Source organism: Ambystoma mexicanum, chromosome 9, assembly GCF_040938575.1.
Source record: "Ambystoma mexicanum isolate Mex_15411 chromosome 9, UKY_AmexF1_1, whole genome shotgun sequence".
Lineage (NCBI taxonomy): Eukaryota > Metazoa > Chordata > Amphibia > Caudata > Ambystomatidae > Ambystoma > Ambystoma mexicanum.
In genome coordinates, this window is record NC_090931.1 from 1523071843 (window position 1) to 1523093326 (window position 21484).

A 21484-nucleotide genomic window follows, 5' to 3' on the forward strand; every position below is an offset into this window, starting at 1 on the left:
TTACTATAGAAAATCTGCATTAAAAAGAATTAAGTAAACCTTTATCTTTAAAACCTCATTATTACATTATTAGTAAGAGTATTGGTTGAGAGATGTTGAATTTGGGTTCAGTGTTTTACATATGTCAATATTGTAATAAGTTTCCTTAATGTTAACTATATACAGGAAGTACCAAATTCCCCAAACCAAGATGGAGGTTCAGTTCAACACCAATGATTGGTGGAAAATAATTGTGAGGTAATTTGGAACAGTTACCAACATTCGAAACTGCCTTTCATTCCAGTTTCTTTAGAGGAAGGTTGCAGTTTAGTTAGCTCTTATGATATTTAATATAAGCAGTGTTAAAATTCCTTTTTAGAAGAAAAATATCCAGCGAGTTGATTCTACAGAAGTTCTTGTTAGAAGAAGTCCGTGTTTCAACTTCAAGATCTACTTACAGATGAAGCAAGCCAAGTTTTCTGAATGTGAAATGTTCATATCTTCGATTTTACTCAAGAAGAAGTTTAATTTTAATTATTAAGAACTGTACTTGTCTATGAATTTTTATGAACAATTACTTGAATACAACAGCGCGCGTATTTTTTGAAAGAAAACTGTTGTGCGTTTATTTTCTCCTTTCGCGGCTGTGTGTGCGGGAAATGATATTTAAGTGTAAAATTATAATGCAAGTTAGTTAGCGCATAACTTGTGAAATATTGGTTCAGTATTATTCTCCTCATTGTACGCGTGTTAATTTCTAGTATTGTGAAGTATCTAGGATAACACGTCTCGTTATATTTATTTTCACTGTTGGTCAGTTCCTGTAAGGAATTTGGTTGCGTATTCTAATAATTCTACGCACGCTTCATTTAAATGTTTACTTCCTGGTTTGACGTGCTAGTGTTTTTTCTAATAACGTTTCTATTGGCAGCGAGTTGAGTTTCGATATTTCCTAGTGAATACATTACTTGGTGGAGCGGACAAGTGTATTACGTGTTGCAGTAAGTTTAATGACCGTTTTAGAGTGCGGTTAAGTATTACGTGTTGCAGTGAATTCAGTGACCGTGTTTTAGTGTGGTTGTTTTTGGCGTCGTGTCATCATATTCTACTCCGTTCTGAATGCGCGCACGCCGTCGCGTTTCTCAATTTTGATGAACTTTTCTTAATAAGCCAGGCAGAACAACAAACAAGACAGCTGAGGCTCCAAAGGCGCATAGCCCGCAAAATCAGAAAACATCAAAGAGCCGCAACTCTCAGACTGATACTTCTGCATCACTATACAGAGGCCTTAGAAGCACAAGAAAACTTGGACCCACACCTTCTATTTCACTACCACTGGACGGGACTATTAATCTCTTTGGAAAGCAATTTAAGTGTTTGCGAGGCAAGAGATGTACAGTACAAATCTGATTCCATTAATAAAACAAGGTACTCTTGAGTTATTCTGACGTACTCTTGGCACACTACTAGTAACTCTAGTAAGTAGTAACTCAGGCTTACTCTTGGCTTACTGCTTGTAACTCTGCCTTCCTCACATTAAATTCTTTTTTGAATCCAATAGCTTTCTCCAGGTGTGAGGGGTAAATCTGGGATTAGTCAGTTATTCATAGTAACTTCTCTGTGAATAGTCTCCTAACTTTTGTGGATTTTAGAATATGCATGCACTTACACGTAATGACAAAAACAACAGATTTTTTTCTCTTCTCATGTCTTCAATAAAAAAGTTTTAAAAATGTGGTATACTCGGTATCCCTGTGACCCTGTGACTGCAATATGTATACATATATTTACATTTCAATTTCATACTTAATCATTATTTCCATTTGTTTTCGCTCATTCTCCGTTACACATTTATTTCAGTTATGGAGAGAGAGAGAGAAGACGAAAGAGAGAGAGAAGACGAAAGAGAGAGAGAAGACGAAAGAGAGAGAGAAGACGAAAGAGAGAGAAGATGAAAGAGAGAGACACGAAGAACGAGAAAGAGAACGAGAAAGAACGAGAACGAGTCATAAATTTTGTTTTTCGCAGTTTTTTTTCATCAAATAAACTTTGTCATTACTTTTCAATCTCGAACACACTCACGGACGTGCATCTTTATTATTTTTACATAGGCCTTCTTTAAAACGCAGAAACGCAAGACGCACAAAGAACTCATCTAAAGAGCTTGCTTACGCTTCTCCTAAAGCCAGGAGCCATAATGAAGAATATAACGAAGACACGATACTGGGGACAAGGCAATATGATACCATAACCTAAAGCGCCTGTGCACCAAACGGTTCCACTTATTAATCTCTTCGGAAAGCAATTTAAGTGTTTGCGAGGCAAGAGATGTACAGTACAAATCTGATTCCATTAATAAAACAAGGTACTCTTGAGTTATTCTGACGTACTCTTGGCACACTACTAGTAACTCAGGCTTACTCTTGGCTTACTGCTTGTAACTCTGCCTTCCTCACATTAAATTCTTTTTTGAATCCAATAGCTTTCTCCAGGTGTGAGGGGTAAATCTGGGATTAGTCAGTTATTCATAGTAACTTCTCTGTGAATAGTCTCCTAACTTTTGTGGATTTTAGAATATGCATGCACTTACACGTAATGACAAAAACAACAGATTTTTTTCTCTTCTCATGTCTTCAATAACAAAGTTTTAAAAATGTGGTATACTCGGTATCCCTGTGACCCTGTGACTGCAATATGTATACATATATTTACATTTCAATTTCATACTTAATCATTATTTCCATTTGTTTTCGCTCATTCTCCGTTACACATTTATTTCAGTTATGGAGAGAGAGAAGACGAAAGAGAGAGAGAAGACGAAAGAGAGAGAGAAGACGAAAGAGAGAGAAGATGAAAGAGAGAGACACGAAGAATGAGAAAGAGAACGAGAACGAGTCATAAATTTTGTTTTTCGCAGTTTTTTTTCATCAAATAAACTTTGTCATTACTTTTCAATCTCGAACACACTCACGGACGTGCATCTTTATTATTTTTACATAGGCCTTCTTTAAAACGCAGAAACGCAAGACGCACAAAGAACTCATCTAAAGAGCTTGCTTACGCTTCTCCTAAAGCCAGGAGCCATAATGAAGAATATAACGAAGACACGATACTGGGGACAAGGCAATATGATACCATAACCTAAAGCGCCTGTGCACCAAACGGTTCCACTTATTAATCTCTTCGGAAAGCAATTTAAGTGTTTGCGAGGCAAGAGATGTACAGTACAAATCTGATTCCATTAATAAAACAAGGTACTCTTGAGTTATTCTGACGTACTCTTGGCACACTACTAGTAACTCAGGCTTACTCTTGGCTTACTGCTTGTAACTCTGCCTTCCTCACATTAAATTCTTTTTTGAATCCAATAGCTTTCTCCAGGTGTGAGGGGTAAATCTGGGATAAGTCAGTTATTCATAGTAACTTCTCTGTGAATAGTCTCCTAACTTTTGTGGATTTTAGAATATGCATGCACTTACACGTAATGACAAAAACAACAGATTTTTTTCTCTTCTCATGTCTTCAATAAAAAAGTTTTAAAAATGTGGTATACTCGGTATCCCTGTGACTATATTCCAATAGCAAAAGTTACTGATTTTTAGAGGCGACAAATTTGCTCGTTGCCATAATATTGTTTGGTTCTAATGTCAAGCATATTTTTCCCACTTATATTATCTTTTTGTCTCCAACCTAGAACAATATCAGCAAATACGAAGTTGCTGCTGGCCTTGCTCGGTGCGGTCTTGGTGGTTGGTATGTTCAGAGAAGCTTTTGAATATTCTGTATGTTGTATTGCATCTCCCCAGAAGAGAAAGCACGGCTATGGCTTTGCTTTTTTTTTATGATTCCCAATAAAATGCCCCACGGCCTATTTTGATAAAATACTTCACTGTTGACACAGCTTTAAAGTACACCCTCATCTCATCAAACTGCACTGAAAGCTCCCACACAGGCAGGCAGAGAGATCTTGTGCATCAACGGGCCCTGGAGCGATGCGTTCATCCTCCAGCGAAGTTTTCTCTGTATGACTGCTCCGGTGTCCCCTTTTCTAAAAGCATTGCAAATGCAGGATGGCATTTTCTAGAACTTTCTGGCTTTTCCTGGGACCCGAAACCAGCAAGTCGCATGAATCACCTTCCTCGTCGCAGTACTTGGTTACCAAGTGAGTTCAATCAAGGACGAAGTGTGACATTCTAACATTTGAGGACTGTGTTTCTGTAACGGGAAGCGTCATGACATCGTCATGACGCTCCTCTAATAAAAGGGGCTCTGCTGGCACGTAAGATTCAGTGCAGCAGAGCCCCAGGATACGGCAACTCGTGTCTGTGTCTGATTCTTGTGGTGTCGTCTGCCGCTTGATCGCGGCCTGGTCTAGCAGCCCCGGCCTGGGTGCCCCCAAAGCCGAGGCTGCCATGTGCTGGGTGCCCCCAGCTGATGTGGTCTGTCCGGTGACCCGGACCCTGCAGGGTGACCCCTGCAGGCTGTTTGCTGCATGACCGCAGCTGAGGTACTCATGTCGGGTGATCCCGAAGCATGGGACAAAAAATATGGTTCTTTGCGGATGATTTACTGTTAATTCTAAGAGATCTGAAGGAGTCATTACCTAACTTATTGGAATTGCTGGACCATTTTTAGAAGGTGGCGGGGTATAAAATTAATTGCTCAAAATCAGAGGTGATGCCGTTGATGCCTATTTGTGATAAAATATGAATTTCAAATTTGGGAGTCCAACGGTGTTAGAGGAGGATGAAGTATCTAGGAATTTGGCTCACCGCATTTGTGGAGAGCATGGTTGAAGAAAACATGGGTGAGGTGTGCAGAGAGTTTAAAGCTAATCTGGAGAGGTGGTCTTTGTTGAGACTTTCGTTGTGGGTTAAGGCAAATGCTTTGAAGATGACTGCTGCACCTAAAATTAACTACGTGCTTAGCATGCTACCATTGGAGATTAAATCCTCAATATGGAAGCAAATTGACTTTTTGATACAGTCATTTATATGGGATAAAAAAATACGAAGTTGCAATTATGGAAACTTCAGCTTCCTTTGGGAAGGGGGGGGTTGGGCTTGCCAAATTTTCGTGCATATCATTTGGCTTATTCATGTCAGTTTATTATACCATTTGTAGACGCGGTACCAAATGACTGGATGGTTGCTGAAATGGGATTGGTGGGTCCGCTATTACAAAGAGTACTTCCGACTACGTCGAGTAAGGTGACTCAGAGGAATCCCGTAACAGAATTTTTGAGGAAATGTTGGAAACAGTAGTATGAATTAGTAGGTGCTGTTGCTTTACGCTCGCCGCAAGCATCGATTTGGTAAAATTCAGCTATTAAGGAGAAAGGAAGGATGTTGGAAGCAGGAAGCATCTCCTAGAGTTTACCGCATCTCCAACAGACTCCATCACCTCCAGTGTCACTAGTATTCTCCATTGCCACGCCCCTGATCCACTCCGCCACACCACCTCTGCAGACCCTTTCTCATCATGTAGAACTGCTGTGGGCGAAAGGAACTTCTGGTGTGTTTTTGTTTCATTTTCTCTGCCCCCCCCGGCCATCTGATGCGTTTCCTTCCCACTGAGAGCAAAGCCACTGAGGGAAGTATGCGGGCAGCAGCCGGGAGAAGAGATATATGCGCATATGCGCATGTCTGCTTTCTCTGCCTGTGTGCTGCCCTGCCGCAGCACACAGGCAGAGTGACTGCAGGCCTTGACGCAAAGGCAGAGAACAAGTCGGACTAATCACAGAGGTTGGAGAGCTCAGCTGTGGCCGAGGGCAGTGGGGGAGGGGATCTGGGAGTGCCCAAGCTTTCTTTTCCAGGGCACTTTCGGGTGCTCCTGGCAGCTGCTGTTCTTGCTTGATTGAGAGGTTCTCATTCTGTTCTGCTCGGGGGAACCCCGCCTGTGCTGCAGACTAAGTGCCAAGGGTTCAACCACCTACCCACACACTGTCTCTCCCTTCCCCCATCACAAATGATCGACTCTGACATTGAGTAACTCCGGGGGCTTTGCAGTGTGTTTGTGTGGGAAGGTCAGGGCATGGGGGCGGTGGCTATTTCAGAACTTCCATGCACTCTTATAAATTCTGGATCTTTGGGGCAAGTTGTGAGGTTGAAGGTTGAGTGACGCAGCAGGGACGACTCTCCCCTAATGGCAGGGCATTTCCACCAACCTAAGAGGGTGGGCACCCGACCTTGCCTTGCCTGTGTTGAATATCGAATTGCAAGGGGTACCGCTAAGTCATAACACTGGTACGCTGCTTTGAACCCATCTGCTACAGGAAGCCTGGCAGACACCGAATTGGGTGTGTGTGTATGTGTGTGTGTCTGTGTGTTCAGGGCTATATGATGTGCCTTCTCTAGTGGGAGCTCTTTGTGTAAATAAACCTAGCTACAGTGCTGAGAGAGAGAAAAAGGAGGAACAATATTAAACCGTGAGGTGATGAGAAAGTCTGAGAAAAGAATATTTGGGGAAAGTGCTGGATAGTGGGTTAAACAAATATTGAGTGCCCCTCAATGTTTTCTTCATTTCTTCCGGACCTGTCCAGCAAGATATAATTTTCACGATATGGATTGACATGATCAGAAGTGCCATCACAGTAAATAACATTAAAAGCAGTGGCATCAGTCTTCAGTACTCTAGGACACCATTGGTAAAGACGTTAAAAGAAGTTTTCAAGTGTGAGCCAAGAGAATAATATTGACTATTATTAAAATGCAACAACTCAATAGTTTAGTAAACATGATGGCTTTTCTTCATAGGACAAATAGCAAACAAAATCACTTCTAGTGACAGCCAATGTCAGCTGATCAGGCATGTGAGATTAAATGATTTGCCCGGGATCAGACATTTTGTTAAAGTAGTGAAATCAGTATCTGGACCACAGGCTGTGATTTATGCACCCGAGTACATATCTTCCCAGTGACATATCACAAATATTTTTTTAAGGTTGGTTTTCCAATAACTAAATAATTAGTATTTCGACAAATGCCTTGAAAAATACACAAATCACAGAAGAAACCAACCTAACATTATGTACATTGTTATAGAAATAGGTCAAACAAAAAGACATGCATAACTTTATATTCACCACTCTGAATACACAATTGCATTTGCATACTGCAAAGGAATGTGGACCTAAAAACAATATCTTTTGGTTTTTAAAGTTATTCACAGTGAACTAGAATTCAATATAAGGTCATCTGCATGACCCATTATTTTACACAGCATGCTGCGTTATACTCCCCTCCCATTTATTATCACCCCCAATCGTCCTTACCCAGGCTCCCCTGTGTCTGGGTCATCAAACTGTAATAGGTTTATTGAAATGAGGTTGACACAAAGCTGAATCTGGGGGAGCAGTGGAAAGACGCTGTGCTTCCCTCAGCTTTTAACTATCAGATGAAAAAGGTGAGTTGGGAAGACTTTGGACGGCTCATTCCTGTTCCGAGCTGACTGTATGCGAGACACAGCCCATAAAATTGGGACAGTGGTTGGCCTCGCTACAGACACACCCAGCCCTGTTCCCCGTCCTTGGGTTTCATCTGGGATGGTTTAGCTGCCAACTTGGTACAAGGTGAACACAGATAATTCACACAAAAGGGATTTCCGTCAACCATATGGATCTTTTTGGCCCATTTCAGTTGAACCTTATCTAAGTGCCTGCATTTTAATTGTTTCCCTGTTCATTTATCTATTGCAGCTGCGATTGCGTATAGGTGGGTAGCTAGAGCAAGCACCTGCCCACCTAGCATCACAAATAGGCTCCCCTTTCTCTCCTGCTTCCTTTTTCTCCCATACAGCACTTTTTTGGCCCCCTCTTTTTTTCCTTACTAGCAATATCTTCTCTACTATCCCACTCTTTCCCGCTCTTTTTGAACACTGTCACCACCCTGTTGGGTAATGGCCTTTTGGGAGCGCCTAGCAGCCTTCAATGTATCGGCCCCATCTGCTGCGACTGCCTTCAGTGTGGATACTCTCCAGGCAGCGTTCATCTCCCGTACACAGCGAGCAGCATGGCGATGTCGGAGTCCAGGTCAGGGAGGTCCAAGTCAGTGAGCGGGGTCCGCTCACAAACCTCCACCAGTCTCGATGGGAGGCGCAGGAACACACAGCAGAGCTGGGGGAAGGATGCCCAGGAGGCCGCCGCCTATTCCGGTGGAGACCGAAACTCGCGCAGTGGTGGAGGTGCCACCGCACCCGGTGCAGAGACACGACGACCCACCTCCTCCCGGAGACAACAACTGCTTGAGAACCCGGGTCGTCTTGGATGCATATTTCAATTCAGGGAGAGGACAAGGACGCTTCTTCACCGGGCTGCTTACTGCCACTCTGATTGTCATCATAGGCGCTAAAGCCCTACTGGACATTATTTTTTAATAAATATGATTACGTAAAGAGTATACTCTGCAAAAATGTTGTTTCATTGTGGTTCCTGGGCTGTGGCTGTGCGCAGCAGCATGTGGCTCTTTGTTTCTGGAGTGGTTGGTTTTCTGGTAGCTATAACTGGTAAGATAGCTCAGTAGGTAGAGCGCTCGCTACTGCAATGTGTGTGTGATCTTTACTTGCAGAAAAGAATTTTGTCATTGCTGGGGTTGAAAAGGTTCAGGATTTTCGTGAGTCAATTTTACAATCTTTTACTGACAAGGAACTATTGGATTGGGTGGCAGAAGATTCTGAACGTCACATTATAGAAGGTTTACCATATGTTGGAAAGCAATTGTATTTGCCTTGGAATTGAGAATTGAAGCATTAAAGAATTGTCATGATTCCCCGTTAGCTGGTCACCCAGGAATTAAGAAAACTTTTGATCTTCTTCAAAGGGAATTTTGGTGGAAGGAAATGAAGGAAGATTCTGAGAATTATGTGAGAACTTGTGATGTTTGTATTCGTTCTAAGTCTGATCATCAGAAAGCTGCAGGATATTTAGTTACACTTCCAGTTCCACCTTGTCCGTGGCATACGGTATCAATGGATTATATTGTGGATTTACCGCCTGACAAGGGTTGTTCTACTATTCTTGTAGTTGTGGATGTGTTTTCTAAGGCTGGTCATTTTATTCCCATCAAGGGAGGGACTACAGCGACATCTTTAGCTCAGGCTTTCCTGCAAAATGTTGTTAAATTACATGGTTTACCTAATCAAGTAATTTCCGATAGAGGATCTCAATTTGTCTCTAGATTTTGGAAAGCTTTTTGCAAAGAGTTGAAAATTGAGATTAATTTAACAACAAGCTATCATCCTGAGAGTAACGGCCAAACCGAGAGGGTGAATCAAGAGTTAGAAAAGTATATACGATGCTATCTTGGTGCAGGTCAGGGGTGGTTGGAACTACTTTGATTGGCAGAATTTTGCTATAATAACGCTACTAAAGATTCAACTTCTATGTCCCCATTCTTTCTAAATCAGGGATTCCATCCGCAATTTTTGAGAGGAGTGGTTTTAGAGGAAATTGAGGTTCCAGATGTTGAAAGTAGGTTAATTTCTATGCAACAAAATTTGAAACTTGCTGTTCAGGCGGTGAATAAGAGTAAACTAAATTACAAAAAATTTGCAGACAGAAAGCGTCGAAAAGAACCAAATTATCAGGTCGGAGACAAAGTATGGTTATCCACGAAGAATGTACCTTTGAAGGGGAGAAGTAAATTTAGTCCACGATATAGTGGACCATTTGAGATAGAAAAGGTTTATTCCAAAGTATCTGTGAAATTGAAGTTACCATTAGGATTAAAAATGCATCCAACTTTTCATGTAAAATTATTGAAAACATTTAGGAATGATACCAGAATGCATGATGTTCCTGGTCCTGTGTTTTCTGAAGATGAGAATGAATTTGAAGTGCAAGCAATTTTAGATTCTAGAATTGTTCATGGTCAACTTCAATACTTGGTTGATTGGAAGGGATATGGTCCTGAGGAACGTTCGTGGGAGAAAGTTGAAAATGTACATGCCCCTAGATTGGTAAAAAGATTTCATCATTTACACCCTGAAAAAGTTGGCCCTGGGTTAGGGCATTACGGAGGGGGTACTGTCAGGATTCCATGGCATATTTATAAATATTCAAGGAGAAATTACTATAGAAAATCTGCATTAAAAAGAATTAAGTAAACCTTTATCTTTAAAACCTCATTATTACATTATTAGTAAGAGTATTGGTTGAGAGATGTTGAATTTGGGTTCAGTGTTTTACATATGTCAATATTGTAATAAGTTTCCTTAATGTTAACTATATACAGGAAGTACCAAATTCCCCAAACCAAGATGGAGGTTCAGTTCAACACCAATGATTGGTGGAAAATAATTGTGAGGTAATTTGGAACAGTTACCAACATTCGAAACTGCCTTTCATTCCAGTTTCTTTAGAGGAAGGTTGCAGTTTAGTTAGCTCTTATGATATTTAATATAAGCAGTGTTAAAATTCCTTTTTAGAAGAAAAATATCCAGCGAGTTGATTCTACAGAAGTTCTTGTTAGAAGAAGTCCGTGTTTCAACTTCAAGATCTACTTACAGATGAAGCAAGCCAAGTTTTCTGAATGTGAAATGTTCATATCTTCGATTTTACTCAAGAAGAAGTTTAATTTTAATTATTAAGAACTGTACTTGTCTATGAATTTTTATGAACAATTACTTGAATACAACAGCGCGCGTATTTTTTGAAAGAAAACTGTTGTGCGTTTATTTTCTCCTTTCGCGGCTGTGTGTGCGGGAAATGATATTTAAGTGTAAAATTATAATGCAAGTTAGTTAGCGCATAACTTGTGAAATATTGGTTCAGTATTATTCTCCTCATTGTACGCGTGTTAATTTCTAGTATTGTGAAGTATCTAGGATAACACGTCTCGTTATATTTATTTTCACTGTTGGTCAGTTCCTGTAAGGAATTTGGTTGCGTATTCTAATAATTCTACGCACGCTTCATTTAAATGTTTACTTCCTGGTTTGACGTGCTAGTGTTTTTTCTAATAACGTTTCTATTGGCAGCGAGTTGAGTTTCGATATTTCCTAGTGAATACATTACTTGGTGGAGCGGACAAGTGTATTACGTGTTGCAGTAAGTTTAATGACCGTTTTAGAGTGCGGTTAAGTATTACGTGTTGCAGTGAATTCAGTGACCGTGTTTTAGTGTGGTTGTTTTTGGCGTCGTGTCATCATATTCTACTCCGTTCTGAATGCGCGCACGCCGTCGCGTTTCTCAATTTTGATGAACTTTTCTTAATAAGCCAGGCAGAACAACAAACAAGACAGCTGAGGCTCCAAAGGCGCATAGCCCGCAAAATCAGAAAACATCAAAGAGCCGCAACTCTCAGACTGATACTTCTGCATCACTATACAGAGGCCTTAGAAGCACAAGAAAACTTGGACCCACACCTTCTATTTCACTACCACTGGACGGGACTATTAATCTCTTTGGAAAGCAATTTAAGTGTTTGCGAGGCAAGAGATGTACAGTACAAATCTGATTCCATTAATAAAACAAGGTACTCTTGAGTTATTCTGACGTACTCTTGGCACACTACTAGTAACTCTAGTAAGTAGTAACTCAGGCTTACTCTTGGCTTACTGCTTGTAACTCTGCCTTCCTCACATTAAATTCTTTTTTGAATCCAATAGCTTTCTCCAGGTGTGAGGGGTAAATCTGGGATTAGTCAGTTATTCATAGTAACTTCTCTGTGAATAGTCTCCTAACTTTTGTGGATTTTAGAATATGCATGCACTTACACGTAATGACAAAAACAACAGATTTTTTTCTCTTCTCATGTCTTCAATAAAAAAGTTTTAAAAATGTGGTATACTCGGTATCCCTGTGACCCTGTGACTGCAATATGTATACATATATTTACATTTCAATTTCATACTTAATCATTATTTCCATTTGTTTTCGCTCATTCTCCGTTACACATTTATTTCAGTTATGGAGAGAGAGAGAGAAGACGAAAGAGAGAGAGAAGACGAAAGAGAGAGAGAAGACGAAAGAGAGAGAGAAGACGAAAGAGAGAGAAGATGAAAGAGAGAGACACGAAGAACGAGAAAGAGAACGAGAAAGAACGAGAACGAGTCATAAATTTTGTTTTTCGCAGTTTTTTTTCATCAAATAAACTTTGTCATTACTTTTCAATCTCGAACACACTCACGGACGTGCATCTTTATTATTTTTACATAGGCCTTCTTTAAAACGCAGAAACGCAAGACGCACAAAGAACTCATCTAAAGAGCTTGCTTACGCTTCTCCTAAAGCCAGGAGCCATAATGAAGAATATAACGAAGACACGATACTGGGGACAAGGCAATATGATACCATAACCTAAAGCGCCTGTGCACCAAACGGTTCCACTTATTAATCTCTTCGGAAAGCAATTTAAGTGTTTGCGAGGCAAGAGATGTACAGTACAAATCTGATTCCATTAATAAAACAAGGTACTCTTGAGTTATTCTGACGTACTCTTGGCACACTACTAGTAACTCAGGCTTACTCTTGGCTTACTGCTTGTAACTCTGCCTTCCTCACATTAAATTCTTTTTTGAATCCAATAGCTTTCTCCAGGTGTGAGGGGTAAATCTGGGATTAGTCAGTTATTCATAGTAACTTCTCTGTGAATAGTCTCCTAACTTTTGTGGATTTTAGAATATGCATGCACTTACACGTAATGACAAAAACAACAGATTTTTTTCTCTTCTCATGTCTTCAATAACAAAGTTTTAAAAATGTGGTATACTCGGTATCCCTGTGACCCTGTGACTGCAATATGTATACATATATTTACATTTCAATTTCATACTTAATCATTATTTCCATTTGTTTTCGCTCATTCTCCGTTACACATTTATTTCAGTTATGGAGAGAGAGAAGACGAAAGAGAGAGAGAAGACGAAAGAGAGAGAGAAGACGAAAGAGAGAGAAGATGAAAGAGAGAGACACGAAGAATGAGAAAGAGAACGAGAACGAGTCATAAATTTTGTTTTTCGCAGTTTTTTTTCATCAAATAAACTTTGTCATTACTTTTCAATCTCGAACACACTCACGGACGTGCATCTTTATTATTTTTACATAGGCCTTCTTTAAAACGCAGAAACGCAAGACGCACAAAGAACTCATCTAAAGAGCTTGCTTACGCTTCTCCTAAAGCCAGGAGCCATAATGAAGAATATAACGAAGACACGATACTGGGGACAAGGCAATATGATACCATAACCTAAAGCGCCTGTGCACCAAACGGTTCCACTTATTAATCTCTTCGGAAAGCAATTTAAGTGTTTGCGAGGCAAGAGATGTACAGTACAAATCTGATTCCATTAATAAAACAAGGTACTCTTGAGTTATTCTGACGTACTCTTGGCACACTACTAGTAACTCAGGCTTACTCTTGGCTTACTGCTTGTAACTCTGCCTTCCTCACATTAAATTCTTTTTTGAATCCAATAGCTTTCTCCAGGTGTGAGGGGTAAATCTGGGATAAGTCAGTTATTCATAGTAACTTCTCTGTGAATAGTCTCCTAACTTTTGTGGATTTTAGAATATGCATGCACTTACACGTAATGACAAAAACAACAGATTTTTTTCTCTTCTCATGTCTTCAATAAAAAAGTTTTAAAAATGTGGTATACTCGGTATCCCTGTGACTATATTCCAATAGCAAAAGTTACTGATTTTTAGAGGCGACAAATTTGCTCGTTGCCATAATATTGTTTGGTTCTAATGTCAAGCATATTTTTCCCACTTATATTATCTTTTTGTCTCCAACCTAGAACAATATCAGCAAATACGAAGTTGCTGCTGGCCTTGCTCGGTGCGGTCTTGGTGGTTGGTATGTTCAGAGAAGCTTTTGAATATTCTGTATGTTGTATTGCATCTCCCCAGAAGAGAAAGCACGGCTATGGCTTTGCTTTTTTTTTATGATTCCCAATAAAATGCCCCACGGCCTATTTTGATAAAATACTTCACTGTTGACACAGCTTTAAAGTACACCCTCATCTCATCAAACTGCACTGAAAGCTCCCACACAGGCAGGCAGAGAGATCTTGTGCATCAACGGGCCCTGGAGCGATGCGTTCATCCTCCAGCGAAGTTTTCTCTGTATGACTGCTCCGGTGTCCCCTTTTCTAAAAGCATTGCAAATGCAGGATGGCATTTTCTAGAACTTTCTGGCTTTTCCTGGGACCCGAAACCAGCAAGTCGCATGAATCACCTTCCTCGTCGCAGTACTTGGTTACCAAGTGAGTTCAATCAAGGACGAAGTGTGACATTCTAACATTTGAGGACTGTGTTTCTGTAACGGGAAGCGTCATGACATCGTCATGACGCTCCTCTAATAAAAGGGGCTCTGCTGGCACGTAAGATTCAGTGCAGCAGAGCCCCAGGATACGGCAACTCGTGTCTGTGTCTGATTCTTGTGGTGTCGTCTGCCGCTTGATCGCGGCCTGGTCTAGCAGCCCCGGCCTGGGTGCCCCCAAAGCCGAGGCTGCCATGTGCTGGGTGCCCCCAGCTGATGTGGTCTGTCCGGTGACCCGGACCCTGCAGGGTGACCCCTGCAGGCTGTTTGCTGCATGACCGCAGCTGAGGTACTCATGTCGGGTGATCCCGAAGCATGGGACAAAAAATATGGTTCTTTGCGGATGATTTACTGTTAATTCTAAGAGATCTGAAGGAGTCATTACCTAACTTATTGGAATTGCTGGACCATTTTTAGAAGGTGGCGGGGTATAAAATTAATTGCTCAAAATCAGAGGTGATGCCGTTGATGCCTATTTGTGATAAAATATGAATTTCAAATTTGGGAGTCCAACGGTGTTAGAGGAGGATGAAGTATCTAGGAATTTGGCTCACCGCATTTGTGGAGAGCATGGTTGAAGAAAACATGGGTGAGGTGTGCAGAGAGTTTAAAGCTAATCTGGAGAGGTGGTCTTTGTTGAGACTTTCGTTGTGGGTTAAGGCAAATGCTTTGAAGATGACTGCTGCACCTAAAATTAACTACGTGCTTAGCATGCTACCATTGGAGATTAAATCCTCAATATGGAAGCAAATTGACTTTTTGATACAGTCATTTATATGGGATAAAAAAATACGAAGTTGCAATTATGGAAACTTCAGCTTCCTTTGGGAAGGGGGGGGTTGGGCTTGCCAAATTTTCGTGCATATCATTTGGCTTATTCATGTCAGTTTATTATACCATTTGTAGACGCGGTACCAAATGACTGGATGGTTGCTGAAATGGGATTGGTGGGTCCGCTATTACAAAGAGTACTTCCGACTACGTCGAGTAAGGTGACTCAGAGGAATCCCGTAACAGAATTTTTGAGGAAATGTTGGAAACAGTAGTATGAATTAGTAGGTGCTGTTGCTTTACGCTCGCCGCAAGCATCGATTTGGTAAAATTCAGCTATTAAGGAGAAAGGAAGGATGTTGGAAGCAGGAAGCATCTCCTAGAGTTTACCGCATCTCCAACAGACTCCATCACCTCCAGTGTCACTAGTATTCTCCATTGCCACGCCCCTGATCCACTCCGCCACACCACCTCTGCAGACCCTTTCTCATCATGTAGAACTGCTGTGGGCGAAAGGAACTTCTGGTGTGTTTTTGTTTCATTTTCTCTGCCCCCCCCGGCCATCTGATGCGTTTCCTTCCCACTGAGAGCAAAGCCACTGAGGGAAGTATGCGGGCAGCAGCCGGGAGAAGAGATATATGCGCATATGCGCATGTCTGCTTTCTCTGCCTGTGTGCTGCCCTGCCGCAGCACACAGGCAGAGTGACTGCAGGCCTTGACGCAAAGGCAGAGAACAAGTCGGACTAATCACAGAGGTTGGAGAGCTCAGCTGTGGCCGAGGGCAGTGGGGGAGGGGATCTGGGAGTGCCCAAGCTTTCTTTTCCAGGGCACTTTCGGGTGCTCCTGGCAGCTGCTGTTCTTGCTTGATTGAGAGGTTCTCATTCTGTTCTGCTCGGGGGAACCCCGCCTGTGCTGCAGACTAAGTGCCAAGGGTTCAACCACCTACCCACACACTGTCTCTCCCTTCCCCCATCACAAATGATCGACTCTGACATTGAGTAACTCCGGGGGCTTTGCAGTGTGTTTGTGTGGGAAGGTCAGGGCATGGGGGCGGTGGCTATTTCAGAACTTCCATGCACTCTTATAAATTCTGGATCTTTGGGGCAAGTTGTGAGGTTGAAGGTTGAGTGACGCAGCAGGGACGACTCTCCCCTAATGGCAGGGCATTTCCACCAACCTAAGAGGGTGGGCACCCGACCTTGCCTTGCCTGTGTTGAATATCGAATTGCAAGGGGTACCGCTAAGTCATAACACTGGTACGCTGCTTTGAACCCATCTGCTACAGGAAGCCTGGCAGACACCGAATTGGGTGTGTGTGTATGTGTGTGTGTCTGTGTGTTCAGGGCTATATGATGTGCCTTCTCTAGTGGGAGCTCTTTGTGTAAATAAACCTAGCTACAGTGCTGAGAGAGAGAAAAAGGAGGAACAATATTAAACCGTGAGGTGATGAGAAAGTCTGAGAAAAGAATATTTGGGGAAAGTGCTGGATAGTGGGTTAAACAAATATTGAGTGCCCCTCAATGTTTTCTTCATTTCTTCCGGACCTGTCCAGCAAGATATAATTTTCACGATATGGATTGACATGATCAGAAGTGCCATCACAGTAAATAACATTAAAAGCAGTGGCATCAGTCTTCAGTACTCTAGGACACCATTGGTAAAGACGTTAAAAGAAGTTTTCAAGTGTGAGCCAAGAGAATAATATTGACTATTATTAAAATGCAACAACTCAATAGTTTAGTAAACATGATGGCTTTTCTTCATAGGACAAATAGCAAACAAAATCACTTCTAGTGACAGCCAATGTCAGCTGATCAGGCATGTGAGATTAAATGATTTGCCCGGGATCAGACATTTTGTTAAAGTAGTGAAATCAGTATCTGGACCACAGGCTGTGATTTATGCACCCGAGTACATATCTTCCCAGTGACATATCACAAATATTTTTTTAAGGTTGGTTTTCCAATAACTAAATAATTAGTATTTCGACAAATGCCTTGAAAAATACACAAATCACAGAAGAAACCAACCTAACATTATGTACATTGTTATAGAAATAGGTCAAACAAAAAGACATGCATAACTTTATATTCACCACTCTGAATACACAATTGCATTTGCATACTGCAAAGGAATGTGGACCTAAAAACAATATCTTTTGGTTTTTAAAGTTATTCACAGTGAACTAGAATTCAATATAAGGTCATCTGCATGACCCATTATTTTACACAGCATGCTGCGTTATACTCCCCTCCCATTTATTATCACCCCCAATCGTCCTTACCCAGGCTCCCCTGTGTCTGGGTCATCAAACTGTAATAGGTTTATTGAAATGAGGTTGACACAAAGCTGAATCTGGGGGAGCAGTGGAAAGACGCTGTGCTTCCCTCAGCTTTTAACTATCAGATGAAAAAGGTGAGTTGGGAAGACTTTGGACGGCTCATTCCTGTTCCGAGCTGACTGTATGCGAGACACAGCCCATAAAATTGGGACAGTGGTTGGCCTCGCTACAGACACACCCAGCCCTGTTCCCCGTCCTTGGGTTTCATCTGGGATGGTTTAGCTGCCAACTTGGTACAAGGTGAACACAGATAATTCACACAAAAGGGATTTCCGTCAACCATATGGATCTTTTTGGCCCATTTCAGTTGAACCTTATCTAAGTGCCTGCATTTTAATTGTTTCCCTGTTCATTTATCTATTGCAGCTGCGATTGCGTATAGGTGGGTAGCTAGAGCAAGCACCTGCCCACCTAGCATCACAAATAGGCTCCCCTTTCTCTCCTGCTTCCTTTTTCTCCCATACAGCACTTTTTTGGCCCCCTCTTTTTTTCCTTACTAGCAATATCTTCTCTACTATCCCACTCTTTCCCGCTCTTTTTGAACACTGTCACCACCCTGTTGGGTAATGGCCTTTTGGGAGCGCCTAGCAGCCTTCAATGTATCGGCCCCATCTGCTGCGACTGCCTTCAGTGTGGATACTCTCCAGGCAGCGTTCATCTCCCGTACACAGCGAGCAGCATGGCGATGTCGGAGTCCAGGTCAGGGAGGTCCAAGTCAGTGAGCGGGGTCCGCTCACAAACCTCCACCAGTCTCGATGGGAGGCGCAGGAACACACAGCAGAGCTGGGGGAAGGATGCCCAGGAGGCCGCCGCCTATTCCGGTGGAGACCGAAACTCGCGCAGTGGTGGAGGTGCCACCGCACCCGGTGCAGAGACACGACGACCCACCTCCTCCCGGAGACAACAACTGCTTGAGAACCCGGGTCGTCTTGGATGCATATTTCAATTCAGGGAGAGGACAAGGACGCTTCTTCACCGGGCTGCTTACTGCCACTCTGATTGTCATCATAGGCGCTAAAGCCCTACTGGACATTATTTTTTAATAAATATGATTACGTAAAGAGTATACTCTGCAAAAATGTTGTTTCATTGTGGTTCCTGGGCTGTGGCTGTGCGCAGCAGCATGTGGCTCTTTGTTTCTGGAGTGGTTGGTTTTCTGGTAGCTATAACTGGTAAGATAGCTCAGTAGGTAGAGCGCTCGCTACTGCAATGTGTGTGTGATCTTTACTTGCAGAAAAGAATTTTGTCATTGCTGGGGTTGAAAAGGTTCAGGATTTTCGTGAGTCAATTTTACAATCTTTTACTGACAAGGAACTATTGGATTGGGTGGCAGAAGATTCTGAACGTCACATTATAGAAGGTTTACCATATGTTGGAAAGCAATTGTATTTGCCTTGGAATTGAGAATTGAAGCATTAAAGAATTGTCATGATTCCCCGTTAGCTGGTCACCCAGGAATTAAGAAAACTTTTGATCTTCTTCAAAGGGAATTTTGGTGGAAGGAAATGAAGGAAGATTCTGAGAATTATGTGAGAACTTGTGATGTTTGTATTCGTTCTAAGTCTGATCATCAGAAAGCTGCAGGATATTTAGTTACACTTCCAGTTCCACCTTGTCCGTGGCATACGGTATCAATGGATTATATTGTGGATTTACCGCCTGACAAGGGTTGTTCTACTATTCTTGTAGTTGTGGATGTGTTTTCTAAGGCTGGTCATTTTATTCCCATCAAGGGAGGGACTACAGCGACATCTTTAGCTCAGGCTTTCCTGCAAAATGTTGTTAAATTACATGGTTTACCTAATCAAGTAATTTCCGATAGAGGATCTCAATTTGTCTCTAGATTTTGGAAAGCTTTTTGCAAAGAGTTGAAAATTGAGATTAATTTAACAACAAGCTATCATCCTGAGAGTAACGGCCAAACCGAGAGGGTGAATCAAGAGTTAGAAAAGTATATACGATGCTATCTTGGTGCAGGTCAGGGGTGGTTGGAACTACTTTGATTGGCAGAATTTTGCTATAATAACGCTACTAAAGATTCAACTTCTATGTCCCCATTCTTTCTAAATCAGGGATTCCATCCGCAATTTTTGAGAGGAGTGGTTTTAGAGGAAATTGAGGTTCCAGATGTTGAAAGTAGGTTAATTTCTATGCAACAAAATTTGAAACTTGCTGTTCAGGCGGTGAATAAGAGTAAACTAAATTACAAAAAATTTGCAGACAGAAAGCGTCGAAAAGAACCAAATTATCAGGTCGGAGACAAAGTATGGTTATCCACGAAGAATGTACCTTTGAAGGGGAGAAGTAAATTTAGTCCACGATATAGTGGACCATTTGAGATAGAAAAGGTTTATTCCAAAGTATCTGTGAAATTGAAGTTACCATTAGGATTAAAAATGCATCCAACTTTTCATGTAAAATTATTGAAAACATTTAGGAATGATACCAGAATGCATGATGTTCCTGGTCCTGTGTTTTCTGAAGATGAGAATGAATTTGAAGTGCAAGCAATTTTAGATTCTAGAATTGTTCATGGTCAACTTCAATACTTGGTTGATTGGAAGGGATATGGTCCTGAGGAACGTTCGTGGGAGAAAGTTGAAAATGTACATGCCCCTAGATTGGTAAAAAGATTTCATCATTTACACCCTGAAAAAGTTGGCCCTGGGTTAGGGCATTACGGAGGGGGTACTGTCAGGATTCCATGGCATATTTATAAATATTCAAGGAGAAATTACTATAGAAAATCTGCATTAAAAAGAATTAAGTAAACCTTTATCTTTAAAACCTCATTATTACATTATTAGTAAGAGTATTGGTTGAGAGATGTTGAATTTGGGTTCAGTGTTTTACATATGTCAATATTGTAATAAGTTTCCTTAATGTTAACTATATACAGGAAGTACCAAATTCCCCAAACCAAGATGGAGGTTCAGTTCAACACCAATGATTGGTGGAAAATAATTGTGAGGTAATTTGGAACAGTTACCAACATTCGAAACTGCCTTTCATTCCAGTTTCTTTAGAGGAAGGTTGCAGTTTAGTTAGCTCTTATGATATTTAATATAAGCAGTGTTAAAATTCCTTTTTAGAAGAAAAATATCCAGCGAGTTGATTCTACAGAAGTTCTTGTTAGAAGAAGTCCGTGTTTCAACTTCAAGATCTACTTACAGATGAAGCAAGCCAAGTTTTCTGAATGTGAAATGTTCATATCTTCAATTTTACTCAAGAAGAAGTTTAATTTTAATTATTAAGAACTGTACTTGTCTATGAATTTTTATGAACAATTACTTGAATACAACAGCGCGCGTATTTTTTGAAAGAAAACTGTTGTGCGTTTATTTTCTCCTTTCGCGGCTGTGTGTGCGGGAAATGATATTTAAGTGTAAAATTATAATGCAAGTTAGTTAGCGCATAACTTGTGAAATATTGGTTCAGTATTATTCTCCTCATTGTACGCGTGTTAATTTCTAGTATTGTGAAGTATCTAGGATAACACGTCTCGTTATATTTATTTTCACTGTTGGTCAGTTCCTGTAAGGAATTTGGTTGCGTATTCTAATAATTCTACGCACGCTTCATTTAAATGTTTACTTCCTGGTTTGACGTGCTAGTGTTTTTTCTAATAACGTTTCTATTGGCAGCGAGTTGAGTTTCGATATTTCCTAGTGAATACATTACTTGGTGGAGCGGACAAGTGTATTACGTGTTGCAGTAAGTTTAATGACCGTTTTAGAGTGCGGTTAAGTATTACGTGTTGCAGTGAATTCAGTGACCGTGTTTTAGTGTGGTTGTTTTTGGCGTCGTGTCATCATATTCTACTCCGTTCTGAATGCGCGCACGCCGTCGCGTTTCTCAATTTTGATGAACTTTTCTTAATAAGCCAGGCAGAACAACAAACAAGACAGCTGAGGCTCCAAAGGCGCATAGCCCGCAAAATCAGAAAACATCAAAGAGCCGCAACTCTCAGACTGATACTTCTGCATCACTATACAGAGGCCTTAGAAGCACAAGAAAATTTGGACCCACACCTTCTATTTCACTACCACTGGACGGGACTATTAATCTCTTCGGAAAGCAATTTAAGTGTTTGCGAGGCAAGAGATGTACAGTACAAATCTGATTCCATTAA